The sequence below is a fragment of the Xyrauchen texanus genome, chromosome 3, assembly GCF_025860055.1.
Source record: "Xyrauchen texanus isolate HMW12.3.18 chromosome 3, RBS_HiC_50CHRs, whole genome shotgun sequence".
Classification (NCBI taxonomy): domain Eukaryota; kingdom Metazoa; phylum Chordata; class Actinopteri; order Cypriniformes; family Catostomidae; genus Xyrauchen; species Xyrauchen texanus.
The window spans coordinates 6,646,822-6,652,821 of record NC_068278.1 but is presented as its reverse complement, the minus strand read 5'-3'; positions in this window follow the sequence as shown (position 1 = coordinate 6,652,821).

The window sequence follows — 6,000 nt, the reverse complement described above, 5'->3', positions numbered from 1 at the left end:
AAGACGCTCGTGCTCTTTTGTGAAGTTCACTGAGGAACTAGTTTGCTTTAAAAAGGATACGTCGCCGGATGGCGTAGCTCGCAGGATGGCTGAAGGTGGCGGTGGCCGGCTTCTTCGAGCGCTGTCCAAGCTTGCTTGATGCCCCTCGAACAGCGACGCGCGGCTTCTTGCAGTTTCAGAGATGCGAAGAGCTTCGCTGAAGAGATGAAAATCAGGGTTCCAGCCTACAAACTGCGCTTATATGCAACCTAGCCACGGCCATTTTTGCTGGCTTTGGGACAGTGAGCGCGCGGGCGCATCTCATTGGGCGCGAGTTCACGCAAGTTCGTCTATAGGCTGCAGCAGTTGCCGCAGAGCAACCAATGAGCTCGCTAGCTAGCCCGCTCAAGGTCTGCAGTTGCTGCACTGCGTTGACAAATGATACAAAATTAAGGATAATTTTTTGGCTTCAATATCTCAGAAAAGATTAATCTTTTTCTCTTACGAGAGAACCTCTCGTAAGAGAACTGTAACGAATCAGCTATTGGCTGGCGACCTAAATGTGTTTACTGTAGATCTGAAAAGCCAATTTTCACACCTCACACCCGCTCTGACCTTCACAGCACACAAACATTTACACCTCCTGCAACCCCCCAGTTCACCTAGCCTGACACTCTTCCTGAACTTAAGATCTGTGAAGAGAATGTGTTTGGTCTTCCAGAAACAGAATACAAGAAAAGCACAGGGCCCAGATGGTGTTTCACCCACTTGTCTAAGATCCTGTGCTGACCAGCTGGCCCCCATCTTCACACAGATCTTCAACAGATCACTTGAGCAGTGTAAAGACCTTGCTGCTTCAAACGCTTCACAATAATCCCTGTCCCAAAGAAACCCAAGATCAAAGGATTTAATAACTACAGACCCATCGCTCTGACATATGTGGTCATGAAGTCATTTGAGAGTCTAGTGTTGGCCTACCTGGAGGACCTCACTGAACCCTTTCTGGATCCCCTGCAGTTTGCCTATCGAGAAAACAGGTCTGTGGATGGTGCAGTCAATATCAGAATCAGACTTTATTGTCAAGTAGGTTTTCACATACAAGGAATTTGCCTTGGTGTTTAATGCATACAATAACAATAAACAATAAACATAGTAAGATAAATAATAAACTATATGTCATATACAATTTATAGAGAAAAAGTAAACTGACTGGTTTTAATAAAGCAGCTGTACAGTTGTGCAAAATATGTGCAGCTACAAAGTCAGATATCAGAAGACTTCAAAGGATAGTTCGGACTACTGAGAGGATTATTGCCGCTCCTCTACCCACCCTGCTAGGACTGTACACAACCAGAGCGACGAAAAGGGCTGATAAAATCACTCTTGAACCGATTCACCCAGCACACTTCCTTTTTTAACTGTTGCCCTCTGGCTGGCACTACAAAGGACTGAGCACCAGAACAGCCAGGCCAGGAACAGTTTTTTCCCTCAGGCCATCCACCACATAAACAGTTAAAACTGCCCCAAAATATTTTTATTTTGTCAATACAACCATGTGGAATATTCAGTTCATCCGTTCCTACTTATATCCATATTTCATTTATATTCTTTAACATCTCCTACCTCTTCTTCAATACATTAAATCACCTGGACATAACTATATATATGTATATAAAATATCCAAACAAAAATGTTGCTCTATTGTATATTTCTCTTTTTTCATCTGTTATATCTTATTTTTAAATTTGTATGTCACTATATGTATATATGTTTAAATGCATATGTTTGTATGTATGTATATACGGTTGCTTTTGCACTGGAAGCTTCTGTCACCATGACAAATTCCTGACTTATTAGCCATTAATGAACACCTTTATAAACCCTTAACAAAGCATGGTCAAGTCTAATGACTTCTGAGTTTTGTGCCATTTTTTTTTATAGATTTATTTTTTCATTTTGGTAATGAGGATGCAAATACATTACACAATTGCATACCTGAGCCTCCTGCACATCAGAGAGTAGCACTGAGCTGATTAGTTTTTAGTTATTGGTGTATAAATGTATTTGTTTGTATGCGAGTTTGTAAAAATCAGCCCTGGATGACCCATTTCTTTTGGCAAAGGGTTTAAAATAGCCGGGCAGCTGAACACAGAGCATGTACTGGATTGTGTAAAATATGTGTATCATCCTTCCGAGGACCTGTTGTTAATCATCTGCAACAGAGTTGTAATTGAAGAGGGTGCATTGAAAAAAAGAGACGCTAAAATCACCCTAATCAATTATAGATACCTTAGCATTTTTGTTTCTTAACTAGATTTACAGTAGGGAAGTAAAAGCACTCAGCAAAAATCTTTCTCTGTGTAAGCATGTCAGTTTGCATCCAATCACATATATACAAGTTTTGCACTTTTCACACTTATAATCCTGGGTTGTTCCATGTTCCACACTGTTCATACTTCACACTTGGTTAAATATATACTATCATTGCTTTATTATTATATTTATTTTGTGAATTTAAAACAAAATAAATTCTGCAGGCCTGCAAGAATATATACTTTGAAAGGATTTTCGACTTTAATATAAATCCATGAATATTTGGGTCACATTTTAACTTAAAAATAACATGTTTTGCATAAAGAAATAATCATATTATTATTTTTCTGTGATTCTGTAAAAAAAAAAAAAATCATGGTATTATAGTAATGAAAATCCTCATTAATGAGTTACAATGCCTAATGAGCATTATCAGAACATTACAGTGAGACACAGAATATAAAACAAGGTAAGAGTGTGAACAGACATACAAATAATAGGACATATAACATAGAATTGAGTATGTACATGTGCAAGTGGTAGGTGTACAGTTATTGAATTAAATCTGACTGGATTTGCATATATACATGACATATGAATATACATTATTGCACTATGGGGGATTCTTGAGGCAGTTTAATTGTTTATGTGGAAAATGGCCTGAATGTAGAAACTGTTCTTGTGCCTTGATATCCAGATGGCAAAATTTGAAAGCGGGAGTTGGCAGGGTGTGTGTCACAAACGCCCAGGAAGGCGCCTCCTCGATCGGCCACTGGAGATCCGATTCACCTTCTAGTTCTAATTACCCACATACCGGGCTTAATTAATCCACAGCTGATCTCCATTCATCTCCCTCTATTTAAGCTACATGCAGTCTCACACTCACTGCGAAGTCTTGTTAGTCCCAACGACTCTACTGAGCATTCTAGTTACTATCCCTGTTGATTATCTGCTTTCCAACCTTGCTCTCCCTTCTGACTACGATTGATTGCTGCCTACCTACCTGAACTCTTGCCCGCCTCTACGTATTGCCACTTGCTGCCTGCCCTGACATTCTGCCTGCCTCACTACGCTCTCAGCCTGCCTACGAGTGCCCTGCTTCCCCATTGCTTGACCATTGCCTGTTCATATCTGTGAGTTCAATTAATAAACTGCTTATGGATCCCAACTTACCTGAGTCTGTGTTACAGAAGACTTCACCAAACATCGATCCAGCGGTAATGTCACGCATGGCCGAGGAACTCACCGCCCAAGCGAGTCAGTTGTCAGCACAACATCACCAACTCGGACGCCTCACGTCAGCCATGGAAGAAATGATGCGGTCCGTGCAAGCGCTACACCAGCCCGCACCGGCGCTCGCCGCACCCCAAGCCAGCCAAGCGGCCGCCGCCGCTCCTCACTACCAGTCGATCGCCATCCCACGACTCGCACACCCCGAGAAGTTTGATGGTACGCCTTCGAAGTGCAAAGGCTTCTTCATGCAGTGCACAGTCTTCCTCTCTCAACAACCGGCACTTTACCCCACCGACGAGAGCAAGATCCTCTTCGTGTGTTCAGTGCTCACGGGCAGAGCTCTTGATTGGGCTAACGCGATCTGGTTCAACCAGGGTTTCGCCCAAACGACCTTCGAATCCTTCATGGACAGCCTGAAGACCGTCTTTGACCACCCCGAGAGCGGCAAGAGCGCGGGCAAACAGCTGATGGCCCTGCGTCAGGGAAATCGCACGGCAGCGGACTACGCAATTTCCTTCCGCACCCTCGCCACCCAGACCGGCTGGCCAGAAAGCCCCCTCAAGCTCCACTTCCGACAGGGGCTGAATGCCGATTTGCAGTCCGAACTGGCCTGTCGCGATGAAGGAATCTCCCTCGATCAATTTGTCACGCTGGCGATCTGCATCGACAATCTCATCCGCTCCAGACGCCCAAGCCGGTGGGCAGCACCGGCACCTCCGACTCGTCCGATCCACGAGGAATCCGAACCCATGCAGGTCGGACGGGCACATCTGACGCAGGAGGAAAAGGAACGCCGTCTCTCACACAACCTCTGCCTCTACTGCGGTCTAGCGGGGCATTAAACCGCTAGCTGCCTGAGACGCCCATCACAATTCGGGGTGAGTCATCTATCTACCTCAGCTCTCACTGTTTCTTGTCTTGAAGTACCCGTTAAACTCACTCACGTCACTATTACTCTCACCACTCATGCTTTGATTGATTCGGGAGCAGCGGGCAACTTTATTGATGAGTCACTGTGCAGACGTACTAACATCCCACTGATCTCTTGTACTCCTCCCTTGGCAGTGGTGGCGTTAGACGGGCGCCCCCTGGGGACCGGTAGCGTGTGCTACACCACCACCACCGACGTGATCCTGCAGGTGGGGGCGCTGCACACCGAGTCAACACGGTTCTTTGTCATTCATTCACCCCACAACCCAGTTATTCTCGGCCATCCCTGGTTACGAAAACATAACCCACAAATCTCCTGGCAGGATCATCAAATCACACAATGGGGCGCCGACTGCATGACAAAATGCCTGAAATCCATCACGCCTACCACCGTAGGTTCAACCAGAATTTCGACAGTACCTCACGCCTCATCCCCGATCCCTACCGAATACGCTGATCTAAGCGTAGCCTTCAGCAAAATCAAGGCAGCACAGCTCCCGCCTCACCGCGCGCACGACTGCGCCATCGAGCTCATCCCTGGCTTATCACCGCCCAAGGGCCGCATCTTTCCTCTATCGGAACCTGAATCCCACGCCATGAAGACATACATAGAGGAGGAGCTCGCCAAGGGGTTCATTCGGCCGTCCACTTCTCCAGCCGCGGCCGGTTTCTTCTTCATGGGTAAGAAAGATGTATCCCTTCGACCCTGTATTGATTACCGCGGCCTCAACGATGTTACCGTGAAATTCCGCTACGCGCTTCAACTTGATCCCTGCAGCCCTCGAGAAACTGCGGTCCGCCAAGATCTATACCAAGCTGGACTTGCGCTGCGCCTACAACCTTATCCGTATCCGAGAGGGGGACGAGTGGAAAACTGACTTCTCCACCACTAACGGCCACTACGAATATTTGGTGATGTCCAATAGCCCCTCCGTCTTTCAGTCTTATATCAACGATATCTTCCGAGACATGCTTAACCAGTGCGTCATCATCTACATCGACGACATACTGATATACTCCAGCTCCCTTGCAGAGCACATCATGCAGGTCAGAGCCGTACTAAGACGTCTAGCGGAACACCAACTCTACGCCAAGGCAGAAAAATGTGAGTTCCACTTGACCACTGTGGCATTTCTGGGGTACATAATCAGTCCACAGGGGGTGGCCATGGACGAGAACAAGGTGCGGGCTGTCCAAAACTGGCCACAACCCAACACGGTGAAGGAACTCCAACGATTCCTAGGATTTTCGAATTTCGACCGCCGCTTTATCAAGAATTTCAGCACTGTCGCCTCGCCTCTCACCGCCATGGTGAAGGGGGTACAAACCAAGCTTCACTGGTCCACCGATGCACTCCGGGCATTCGACCGGCTCAAAGAATGCTTCACTTCAGCCCCCATCCTACATCATCCCAACCCAGACCTCCCGTTCGTGGTGGAGGTGGATGCATCCAGCTCAGGTATTGGTGCCATTCTCTCCCAGCACCAGGGCAACCCTCTCAAATTGTTCCCCTGCGCGTTCTACTCCCGCAAACTCTCGCCCGCG